Source organism: Stegodyphus dumicola, chromosome 4 (genome assembly GCF_044657685.1).
Source record: "Stegodyphus dumicola isolate Sdum_Otavi_A_Nest chromosome 4, ASM4465768v1".
Classification (NCBI taxonomy): domain Eukaryota; kingdom Metazoa; phylum Arthropoda; class Arachnida; order Araneae; family Eresidae; genus Stegodyphus; species Stegodyphus dumicola.
The window spans coordinates 45,636,373-45,649,906 of record NC_140771.1 but is presented as its reverse complement, the minus strand read 5'-3'; the positions used below and the strand labels follow the sequence as shown (position 1 = coordinate 45,649,906).

The window sequence follows — 13,534 nt, the reverse complement described above, 5'->3', positions numbered from 1 at the left end:
ATTATTATTTTAATGAATTAATTGTTAGTTATTAGTTTTCTTGAAAGGTTTATAAATGATATCAAAATTCGCAAATTACAAATTGCCTTCTACTAAATTCAACTGCTTAATAAACTCAATTACGTTTGGAAAGAAAATGATTTTAACAACTTGCGGCATTACAAAAAATGTCTCCAAAATGCATTCCTTTCTAAATAAAAGTCATGCTTAGATAGCAAATCTTTAAGGCTTCTTCACTTCTTGAGAAGAATTTTTACCAGCACTTCGTACTTTCACCTGCTGGTCTGCGTTATAACGCGGAACGGCAGGTGCACTCGCACTTAGTCATGGTGCAGCAAGAAATAAACATGAATGAGATTTTGGACGTTTCTGTTTTAGATTCATTCTAACAGTAGATGAAGCACTTTTTCCGCGAAAATAAATTACTATTAAAAAAAGGATTTTTATACAGTAAATTTTTATTTAAGATGGACATGATAATTAATACGTTAAAACGAGACAAATCATTTATCGTATAGTTTAATAAGAACTACATGATGAATTATTTTACGCTTTTTAATGAAGGGTAATAATAAGTGTTTCGAATTTTGTATACATGTAAATAATTTTAATGAAGTTATATGTGAAATTGTAGCGTCATTTGTATAATGTAACATGAAACGCATGCTTGAAAAAATCGAAGCTCTGCCGGAAAAATAAAGTTACAGTGGCAAGTCTATTTAACATTGAGGTAAATGGCTCTCTCGTTAAATTGATGAGATATCGAAAACCTGGTGACGGTTTTGGCTACTAATTTTTGTCACTAAATTTGGCGAGAAATCGCCAAAGGTCGCCAAAGTAGGGCACATTTTGGTTCTGTCACTGCAAAACTGTAATTGAATAATTGCGATTGATCTCTATACGCATCTAGCCTTTATATGTAGCTTTTACCGTATATTCCTTTCAGTAATTTCCAGGAATGGAAAGTAGTGAAAACGCCTCGGCGGCCCGGAGAAAACTATAAAAGACTGGAGAAAGCATCAGTTCTCCGTTCTTAGAGAGAGATCTCTGGGACAGCTTCGCTCTTTAGTTGAGTTTTGCATTGCATTGTGTTTAACGTTCTTAGTAGTTTGAAGTGGTAACTACTTGCTGTGCCCTATCATGCTGAAAAGAGCTGTGCGAGTTTCTTTTGTGGAAAGTCCCAGAACTGTAAAATGTTTTGTTTGGCTGAATAAATTTTATCAAGCTTTTATTGGTTTTGTGTGCATTAAAATCCATTACGAACCCGTACGCACGCAATAATAGTTATTCCCATAAACCTATATAATATATTATTTTTACCCTTTACTCATTAATTATCATACCTGTTTTAGATAAAATTTAATTACATAAAAAAACTTTTTTTAAATTGTATTTTATTTTCTATTTTTTTTTAGAATCAATTACCCGTATTATATCATACAGTTTTTAATAATTATTAAAACACAGTCATTAAATTATAAGAAAATTATGAAATAAAGAAAAAATAACTAAACGTCACTCATAGAAAAGATATCGCTTTGAATATTAAGTTTCGAAATTGCATGTATTGGATTGGCAACTAAGTGATTACGGATTTTTGTCCATAGATGACTTTTTGTCCATAGAGCATAGTCTTTTGCTTTGTCAGCTTATTCAAAGCATCTAACCTGCACTGTTTTCTTGTTTTTTAGACTTTTACCTTTAATTATTAATAAAATTTTATAGATTAGTTATTTAGTTTCGTTTTTACCCCAGTTTAATAGTAGAAGAACAAAATGCGCATTTCAGACATATTTTATTGTATTATTTCCGAAAAGGCAAGGACGTGTCGCAAGCATATAAGAAGTTGTACTCCATATACGGAAACGAAGCCTTAAAAAAAGGCAGTGACAAAATTGGTTTGCAAATTTTATTCTGGTGATTTTTCACTCAAAAACTGCGCAACGATCTGATCGTCCAATTAAAGTTCATGACAGCCATACCATGACCATTATCGATTCAGATCGCCATGGCACATCCTGTGAGACTTCAAAGTAGCTCCATGTATCGCATACGTTCATTCACAAAAAAATTAAAAAGCCGTCCAACCGGGATAGTGGTTAGCGACGTTGACTGCCGTACGGAAGGGCCCGGGTTCGAATCCCTGATGAGGCATGGATTTTTGTCAATGTATAATGTCTGTGCAGCATAGGAACACTTAAATATGCGGCGAGCCGAAAGTCATTTCGAGAGATTGTTGGTATGATATTTAATAAATAAAGGTAACCTACAAAACGTTAAGAAAACACTCCTTTGCGGTGTAATATAAAATCTTAAAGGTTTCAGAGTTTTTTAACTTTTTAATCTGAATTATTTTAATAAAAATGCATTTAATTCATGATGTATCTATTAAATATTTTTATAGAATTACGTAGTACATTTTTTCACTTTGCAAATGCATAGAATTACTTTTATATTTTCACTTTTCAAATACATATGTAATATATATAGTGTATAAAACACCCCCCATATTAACCGAAATATATATTCATCTAGTATCCTACAAAACTGTATCCTACAAAATTGTATTGGAATCATCTAGTATCCTACAAAATATGATGGTAAATTGTACATTTTTTGCATTAAAAGTGATTGAATTGTTTTGTTCTTATGTTCCGGTTAAGGTTTTTATGCTTTTAATTAATCTGCACACAATATATAATTATTAATTATCAACTGTAGAATTATCAACAATTTAAACGTTCAAGTGACGCTACGCGTAATGAGGCTGCATTTATTTATATTTGAAACTCTTACTAGAATAGAGAATTTAGTTGGTGGTTGGTTAAGCAATGGCAAAACTGTCAGGAATAAAACACATTTATCTCCCACGTGCGAGACTGTTTATCGGAAATTCTAAGGATATGCTGCTTTTAAATATTTGTAGCCCTAAGAGACGTTAGCTCAAATGCTCTCGAAACGTGTATGTGTACGTAAATGAAAAAAACGACCCTTTGAGGCGTAATATAAAATGAAAACCGTTAATCTTTTCAATTTTTCTTTTTTATTTATTAGTCCAAAGGGATTTGAATCCCGAAGGACTATTAGTTTCGTTTTCGCATTTTGCGTCGGACTCATAAATGTCGGTTCACTTTTCAAATTGTTGCCACAAAATGTTAGAGTCCTGCATTATATTTGAAGAAATTAAATAATGAAAAATCTGCATAAATGTATGTATATTTCTCGTATTGTGATAAAACAACGGTACATAGAGTCATCGAATTTTGAATAACGTAATCCTCCAACGAATATGAGCATGTGGAAGACCAAATTTGAAATTTGTTTTATGATCGATTTCCTATTTTTTAAAACTTTGACGAATTTTTGATTAACAAACTCAAGGATTTCAAAGCGAGCAATGGCAACGTTGTGCAGAAAAAACATTTTTATCTCCAGCGCGTGAGTCTCTGTATCGGAAATTCTAAAGATATGCTCGTTTTAAAACTATTTTGCGATATTGCTGTTGCACTGGATCTTATGGTTTAAGTGCGAGGGACATGATATTTAATAAAGAAAGGTAACACACAAAATGTTAAAAAACGCCCCTTTGGACGTAATTTAAAATCTGAAACATTTCAGATTTTTTTTTTTTGTTTTTTTTTGTTTTATTTTATTATTTTCCCCCCTATTGGGAAGCTTTTTCCGTTAAATTTGGAGTAATTACAATTATAGTTTGGCTAACATATTATTATACGTATATATTATATAGTACATATAAGCAATTGTTATCATATAAAAAAATTAATAAAATTTTAAAAACTCGATTTCTTTCTCACGTACTTCACATTACAAAGATCCAAGTTTTTGAAACATTGCGTTTGTTTATAAACGAAGAATCTGAAAGATTAAACTACAAATTCTCATCTTCATTATTTATTTATTTATATTTTGTGTTATGCGTTGGAGAATTAACCGAAAGTCCTAGACAAAATTCTCACTAATTGCATAAAATTATTTTTTTAGTTAATCTGTTAAAAGTTCATTTAAAATACTTGAACACATTAATTAAATTCCAATTAACAATTAAACGGCAAGCAATGACTAAATGTCATTTGAAAGCAATAATAAAACTCTTCCTATTCTTTTCATAACGCTATTTTAAATCAAAATTTTGAGAATATTTAATTGCAACAAATCTACCGAAAAAAGGTTACCTTTTTAATATTCCCCAAACGTAAACACTTTTATTTTCGCTACTAGAAAATCATTGTTCTCAAAGAACACTTTAATTGTGGATTTAATTAACTACATCTATAATTATACATTCAAATGTTTCTGTTGGTAAAAATAAGGAAGGAAAGAATACATGCTATGGAATCGCAGATAAAGTATAATGACCTTCCCGAACTATAACTTTATTTATGACTATCAGTTATGAGAAGGTAATGAAGTTTTACTTTGCTATAATTTAGCAAAACAAAAACAACAACAACAACAAAAAAAAAAAAAAAAAAAGAGATTCGTTTATGTCTTTAGTTAATAACATTAAAGAAATAACAATATAATAACAATTATATTGTTATGTAATTAGCATAATTAATAATAACAATTATATTGTTATGTAAGTAGCATAATTTATAATATTAATAATACTCGTATATACAGAAAATGTGAGAACTGATCAAAAGATAATCAGATAGCATCCATAATATCGAAAAGCTGTATATTCAATTAAAATCGTCGCTTTTATACGCTTGTTTCAGGTCAGGTGTTATTATTAGTTTCGAAACTCACATTTCATCCGTATCGCTTTTGTCTTCGAATCACTTTCTAAACTGTTGCCACAAAACGTTATCGTGATGTATTATTAAAAAAAATTAAATAATGAAAGATGTGTATGTATGTAAGATATAACAAAGTACCATAGCTACTTTAAAAAAATTTAACTGGCAACCTCAAAATTAACATTCTAGATTTGGTACTCTGCAGGGCTTAAGTTCTAAAATTAGAAGTACCGGAGCCCTATGGAAGACCGTCAGCAAAGAGGAACAAGAGTAAATAAATAAATAAAATGACTATTAAACTTATTAATAATTTTTAAATTAAATAGTTAATTATTATCAAATTAATTAATAGCTATTTAATTAATGTTTATTAATTGTCATTTAATCAATAATTATTATATAGTTAATTAATTATAGTTTAATTATTAATTATTATATGGTTAATTAATTATAGTTTAATTGTTAATTATTATATCATTAATTAATCATTATTTATTGAAATAATTAAATAATTAAAGATTAAAGAAATTAAATTAAATATAAATAGATAAATTAAAATTTAATAAGTGAATTTTAATATAATTTTATTGCTAAAAATAAAATATTCGAGATAAAATTTCTACTGAAATTGTTATTCAATTACATAAAAGAAGTGCAGCAGCCTTCTTATTTAGAGCTCCGGGGCGCTCCGGCTAGAATTATGATTTATTACAAAAACTAAGAAGTGATCGTAAGGGGGGAAAGAGTTCTTTTTTATCATCCCAAAAATTAAATACACTTAAAGAATAGCTGATGAAAATTCAGATAATCTAAAAACAGGAAGGAAACAGAATGAAGGCGTAAGGGTATGAGTGGGTGGAAACAAAAAATGAGGGGAATCTTGGTGAGAGAGAATGTTCTCTTTGACAGCGGCTCTCTGCTGATATAATTATAGTCATCAAGCGGATGTATGTCAGGGGTAAAATGAGTCCTGAATCTCACTCCTAAGGATGAATCTAAAGTTGATGGTTACGCTTTTCGCCCCCCTCCGTATTTGGTTACATTAGTATAGATACTATTGGAAGACGATGTATAGGACGTACTTGAGCAGTTTACCTCAGTATTTCACTCTTATTGTACTCGCTGTCACTTAACGCACATTTAGGAACACAAATTTTCCTTCCTGCGAGGATAACTAACTGTAACCATTGATAACAGTACGCTAGATACGATGGCATGGCGAGAAATTGACGTTTTCCTAAACAAACTCCCCCAAATTTATTGCCCTTCTTAAAGGGTAAGGTTTCCGCATGTGAGTGAGGGGACTTTACTTGAACGTCTCATGTTCTCATGAGTTCGTATTTCTAGGGAAATAGAGTATTGCGAGGTCTGCTTATTGTTAAACTAAAACGTTACGGATTCTATTTTTTTTTTCCTTGAAATATTTTCTGTTTTATAAAAAGAAGTACCGGAGCTCATCTTATTTAGGGCTCCGGCTAGAATTGTAATTTATCTTAAAAATTGAGAAGTACCGGAGCCGGGCTCCGGTGGGCTTCGGCGCAATTTAAGCACTGGTACTCTGCCCCTAAATTCATCTGTTCTCCCAAATTCGAGATCTTTCTATGTTATGTAACGGTATGTGAAAAGGGCAAGTAAAACTAATATTAACAAATCACAGATTGTCTCTAGAATCGCACCTACTTTGGTATAAATACCTCTGGCGAACTAATTACGTTATTATTCAGCTAGCTTCTACATTGCTAATATCTTCTCACTTCGCTTCTTTGAAAATGCCTGAGTCATTTCTTGTTAAAAAACCAAGGCAACATAGAAATTTATCATATTTCATTATGATTGAATCATGGAAATGTATCAGATTTCATTATGAGTGGATAAATATCTATTGAGATGAGTTTATATGAGTGGAAGTAAAGACTGGAAATTCTTCAAGCTCAGGTGTGTTAACTGCGTCACCATAGATTCTACCTTCAACCATTAACTGTCTGCTCAGTCATGATTGTTATCGAAAGCTGTTAACAGTTCCAGGCTTCGACTGCGCATTTAAAAATCATTATATGTACTGTATATGTATGTTCCTAACATTGTGGGAAAACAATGGCACCTACAGCCATCGAATTTGTGATACGCATAATCATCCATCTGAACATGGGCACTTCAAAGTCATAATTTTGAATTTCGAATTTGTTTTTGATTTATTTCATGTTTTGTACAAATTTAAGGAATTTTTGTTTAACAGACTCAGAGATTTGAAAGCGAGAAGTGTCAACACTATTCGAAATAAAACATTTTTATCTCAGAATGCCAAATGTTTGCCATTCGACAAAATGTAAGATATTTGTCGTTCAATTTTAATCTACAAATTCAGGTATTTGAAAGTAACATGTTGCCACTGCCTCAAAAAGAGTACTTATTATACCCACGCACCAGCACGTTGTCATTCCGTAAAGCGTTAGATAGTTATTTAACTACTTAATCTTTCTATTACTGAGTAGCAAATCAAATGATTGTAAAACAATAAACGCAATTCTTAAAAACATTTTTTCTACTTTTTAATCTGACTGATTTAAATAAAAATTCATTAAAATCATGAGACGTCTAATTAGAAATATTACATATTTTTATGAAAAATCACTAGTTAGACTTATTAAAATTATTATATATTTTTTCTTTTTCATGATAACTCTTAGCTCTTTTAGGCAGCTTCAGCGGCTAATTTTCAAAGAAATAATATAGCGAATATAATAAGGCGATGCTTAATAACAAAGCTAAAAAACAGGGGGAAAAAATTGTGTTAGCAGGCTTGAGTCCAAGAGCAGAGTGCGATACTGAGCAAAAGCATGAAAAACCATAATAAAATCTTCTTGTGCGACGTTAAAATCTGAATGCTTTCAGAATTTTCTTTATTTTTCCCCCTCCTGTTTCTTCCAAAATAACTTTTACCGCATAAAAAATATATTTATACCAGCACTATACTTACTTTAGCAATGCATGTATGAGATTATACTTTGAAAAATTCTTCAGTACTATCTCCGCAACTAGGGCTTTAGCGATAAGCTGAGGCTAGGTGGACACGAATTTTAAAGAATTCCAAAATTATTCTTTAAATCCTCATAATCATCCCCTCCTTAAGAAAATTAAAAAAAAAAAAAAAAAAAATCGGCATAGGTGATAGCGAAATTCCAAACTGTCTAGACCTAAGTCTCCAGACAATCTTAATCGGGCTGTGTCCTCAGCGATGATATATTGCCTAGAAATGTCTAGAATTATCTATAGTTTTTTAAAGGTATTCTACAGTCTTCTTTATCTATAATTGCCGTGACGGTGTTGCTTACCCTTTTATGGATCCTTCCGCATCACAAACTTCAAAAATTATGTCATCCCTTTTAGCCTTAGAACTCTGAAGAGGAGACGAACGCAATGTTTTTTTCTAAATTCTAATATTAATAATAATATACTCCAGTTACTAATATTATTAGTTATTTCCAATTGCTAGTATTGTAAAAATAATGTAAAAATAAAATTTTCTATTCGTATGCATTAGCAACATTAATTGAGGTGAAGAATATAAGATAATGAATTAGTCCGGCTATAAATGTTTGAAAAAAAAACAGCCCTTTGGACGTAATTTAAAATCTGAAGCCTTTCAGATTTTCTTTTCTTTTTGCAGGTATTATCTATCTTAAATTGTAATGTTTTATAAATATCAAGATGAGTATCCAACTAATCAGTAAGAATTATACGTATACTATCCGAATTATACGTAGCTTTGTTTCCGAAATACATTACATTAAATAAATGTCTTTATTTATTTTTATTTTTTTTTACTTATATATACTTTAATGCAGTAGGTAGTATATTTTAAGATAAGAAAATAAGCTTTCAGGTAAATAAGAAATGGCTTATAGGTGTTTTAAATACATGGATGGTGCATGTATATGCTCGTCTTCATTCTCTTCCTTTAAGCCACGTTTTGCAGGAGCATCAACTATTATTATTTTATATTAGATATCCTCTTCCTTTTAAAATAGGCATTTTTTTATCTGCACTCTGCCGTAGTAGCAATCAGGATATGTATGTATACATGTATTTGTTTTTTTGCTTATTTATTTATTTGTATTCATTGTCCTAACAGCTTTCCATGCGGCTCCGGCACTTCATGCTTTAGAAATTACGGATTTATTTAAATTGCATCCAGTGCCACTTTTGAGTAACACCTACGCAGGATAGCTATTTCATAAATCGCGTTCTGTCTCCGGCTATAAATAATAATGAATAATAATTTAATCATTATATGTAATTATATGTAAAGTATAAATGTAAAAATATTTCAAGTTCATTTTAATCTCAAAAATACTTATTTTAAAATGGTCTAAAAGAAAACGGTACATATGTATTAATTGGCACACTGCGATACACGGTCAACAATACCATCAACTACTCTGCTGTTCTTATAAGGCAGCCCTATAACTGTCATGAGCGGTATTATCGGCAGCACTAGAACTGTCATGGGCGGTATGAAAAAAAAATCGGCAATTATAACCCCAACAGCTAGATGCATTAAAAAAATGTATGGAACTTTAAAATTGACGCTTCAAGGTTGTAGCGACCTTCCTTTCATTTACAATCGTAACGTGTATCGTCGTTATCGCATAAAGGAATTTAGGTGATCTCGGAAACTAGAAGATTCGACCATCTTTCCGCTGCAGAAGTTGCCATGGTTATGTTGATTAATCTGGGGGAAGGAGATAGCTTCTACGAGCCTATTCTATAGTACCTAAGGGCCATTAAAACTATATATTGTTTACATGCAGAACGTATTTTCATTTGCATTATATGATGGATTCGTTTTACCCTGCCTGGATTTGTGATGCTCTTAATAATTATCGTTAAGTAAGGGTTAATTGTATTTTATGCTTATAAAATATTTTTTTCAGCAACGATTGGACAGCTGAATCTTTCGATACAATGATGCTATCAAACATTTTAACCAAATAAAGAAGCTATCTCAGTTCATTCGATTACATTACCAGAAACTGGACTAGATATCAACCGTTTTCTTGAAAAACGAATGCTTTTTGAAATATATGCCTTTTCTATACAGACATTATCTTTTAAAGGAATAATTAACTCAAAGTTTTCCTTAAAAAATACAATTCAAAACTATAAACTGGAAGTAGATTCTTCACATTTGCTTATAAAAGTAAATCTCCTTTCGTCTTTTCCATTCTGTTACGAAATCACACGGTTTCAAAATTTTATGTATAATACTCAGCTTCGCATTTCATTTTTAACTAAAGTTTCATAATTTTTTTTTTTCCTATTAGAAATTTTCGAAACATAAATATAATTTAAGAAGTATTAGCCTTATACTATGTTTTGAACTAAAGTTCTTTGACCTTTTATCTCACTGGAAACGGAAAACAATATTTCAGATAATAATTGAGGACGCAAAATGTTTCAAAACATGTTGAAGCATCTCTGTCTATTTTTTTTTTTTTTTTTTTTTTTTTTTTAATCTTGTAAACAAAAACTAAGATCTTCGATTAGAAAATAAAAGGAAAAGTATATTGCTGATTTTTATTTGATTTTCTTTCTAATTCTTACTATATTTCTAATTTTAGAAATAATTCTTTATTTAAAAATAGAATAAATAATATGAAATATTTAAAATATAAATTATACAGAATAATTTTGTTTCTCAAGCCTTTTTATAGTCTTAAGTAACTTTATAATTTTCAAAAACTTGTTTTTTAATTTCGACATAGCTTTTGTAATAGACTGTTTATTATTATATAATAATATTTTATTATTTTGAATTATTTGGAAAACTTTCGACGTAACGATTCGATGTTTAATCCCTCCCCCTTAGTTGGTAGTTGTGTACAGATAAATTTGTTAATTCCTGGTAGTTCAAATCTTAGTGAACAGGCTGGCTGGAGGTTTTCGAGGTAATGTGAATACGAGTCATTTCCTTTAGAAAGCCCTCTAACTTAGGCATCCCTCCCCTTCGGCAGATAACCCTCACGTACTCTGCAATAATCAAATCAACCAATCCCTATTCTTTTATGTTTATTGTTAATTAACACAATTTAAATTGTTGGTTATTAAATTTAATGAAATATTTATAAAAATATTTACTTACTTTTTTAATTCGATTTATAATTTACAAGTGAAATTTCGCGCTGTTTTTCCAATTAACCGGCCGTTCATTTATCCTGCTTAAGGCATGGTCCTACGGAAGCTGGTTAATCGGAAATTTGCCTGCGTAACTGCTAACAACCATCAAAATACTTATCTATCTGAAGATCTGTACTTACTGTTAATAACATTAAAATTTTCAAAATAAAAGAAAAAACCAAAAACTTTGATGCACATTTTCACTTCCACTGAACGCAAGATTGAATTATAAAACATGAAAAAATATTTAATATATTCTTTGAGAATGAAGAAGCTATGTTTAAAAAAAATACATGAACATTTCACAAGTACAACAAACCAATAGCTTCAGATGAAATTTCAAATAATAACATTATTCACAGACGATTCACCATTTTCAAGAAAACGTAAATAAACAAAAATAACCATAAAACGAGTAACTGAAGCATTTGTTTAGGAGGCCAAAAGTATTATTTAGAGTTATCATTTGCGAAATCTAGCGCACAAAATCATAATTGAAGGGGGGGAATCAAATAAAATTTTAGAATGCTTTGCATCACCGCTTTCGATCGTAATAAAAAAAGATAAACATAAAAGAAAAATTATGAGTGTAAACTTACTTCTATCTAAAGTTATGCATCGTAGGTGCTCGAAGTATAATCCAGGTGATTTTTTTTTTCTACCAGTTAAAATGTTTCCGACTTCATGCTTCGTGGGAAAGATGGGTCGATTCTCAATGAGTACAGTCAGTCTTAAATGGCATGATTATAAAATATAGCAGGCTCGAATACCTTTTGACCTTGACTTGAAAATCGGTAACGTATTTCATCGCTTCATGGCAGGAAAATGTTTTTCCTTCTATATATTTGTTCTATTTTTATGTTTCTTCCGTAAACAATATCGTGAATTTCTCTTTTTCTGAATTAATTCCGTATAGTTAGTTAGTTAGTTATTATTATTATTATTTTCTTCTGTAACAAGCAACTTTTTAGGCAAAAGTCAATGTAATTTTTATCGATTATACATGCTTTATACCAAACGATATCAAAAATTATAAATATTATTGTTCATGTTTTGGATAGCTTTTGAAGAAAATATAAAGTAACTGTCATAGAGCAATTTGTAGTATTACTTTCATGGTATTCAACAGTTTTATATTTTATTGACAAATAAAATACAGTTAAAAAAACACAAATTTCGTGTTTTCTTTAGCAACACCACTGCATACTTATTAAATGCTACACTTGATAAATACTTTCATTAATTCAAGCAATATAATTCGAAGTAAGTTTGGTAACTTGAGGATGTACTTTTTTTTTTTTTTTTCAGATAACAGATGATCTATTAAGATATATATATTAAAAGTTCTAAGAAATTATTTATTACCTAGAGCAATTGTCATAGTCCAATTAGAACAGCTCACGCGTGAGTTAAAAAAGTGATAAATTCTTAAAACATGTCAGAATATGAAGAATTTATCCGAGGGGATTTCGGCTTATCGAACAAACGTTAAGAGACCATAACAGATTACAACGCGACGATGTGGCATTGCGTAATCTCGAACAACAACAACAAGACAGGGGAAGAGAAGAAGAGAAACACAGGTGTTGCGAAAGAACGCCAAAGAAAGGCTGAGGCAGGTGCAATCGTTCGACTCGGTGGATTCAAGAACGTCGAAATCACTATCGCAAGTCGCTTTGCGAAGCTACAAATATGTGGCTTGTCCACATAGCTGAGGTAACAGCGTGCGCTAGCGTACTTGCCCCACAACAGGTCGACCTTCACATATGCTTTAAGCTCCACCTCTCTCTTCAAAAAAGACTTGACTTCCTACCTTCCTTTTGACTCCATTCGCATTTTTGCGCTTCAGGCTAGATTTTGTTTTCTCTGTCTTGTTTTTGACTCGCTCGGCGGCTTTCCGGGCCGCGAGGCATTTTTAGTATTTGTCGCAAAACATCCTTCGCCGCAAATCTCGTACATTAGGTCTTTACGTAATGTCATCAACTTGCCCTATTTCGCGGCATCCTTGGTGAGATAGCAGTACCCTGCAATTTCTTCATTACTCCATACGCAGCTAGCAAGATCCGGCGAATGTTAACATTGTTGCCAATGGAATTTGAAAAGAAATTTGAGCCCGAGCGAGAATGGTTGCGATATTTACACAGCATTGATTTTATTAACAATCACAATAAATAAATAAATTAAAAAAAAAAAACTTTCAGATTTTATTACCCCAAAGCCGTGTTTTTCGTAACGTTTTGTGTGTTACCATTATTTGTAAAATATCATGTTCTTCGTATTTAAACCATAAAATTCATTTCAACAGATGTATCACAAAATATTTAAAAGGGGCATATCTTTAAAATTTCCACTTGGGCTCTGGAGATACTTTTTTTTTCCTCGTACATTGCTCGCTTTGAAATTGTTGACTTTCTTAGTCAAAAACTCATAAATGCTTTACAAAATATGAAAAAGATAATGAAACAAATTCCAAATTTGGTTTTCCAGATGCCTATGTTCCAGTAAAGGACTACTGAATTCAAAATTTGATACCTTTTTTTTTTTTTTTTTTTTTTTTTCCAAAATACGACAAAACATGCATACATTCATGCAGA

The 13,534-nt window shown here is 30.8% G+C and overlaps 1 protein-coding gene across 1 annotated transcript in view; it reads right to left on the bottom strand.

The window, feature by feature from the left end:
• LOC118205744 (uncharacterized) overlaps positions 1-13,084 on the bottom strand; it is a 193,401-nt gene extending 180,317 nt beyond the window's left edge. The window contains exon 1 of the mRNA XM_085814798.1: positions 11,540-13,084. The gene's annotated coding sequence lies outside the window, so the exon portion shown is untranslated. The remainder of the gene's footprint in view (positions 1-11,539) is intronic.
• Between the last annotated feature and the right edge of the window lie 450 nt (positions 13,085-13,534).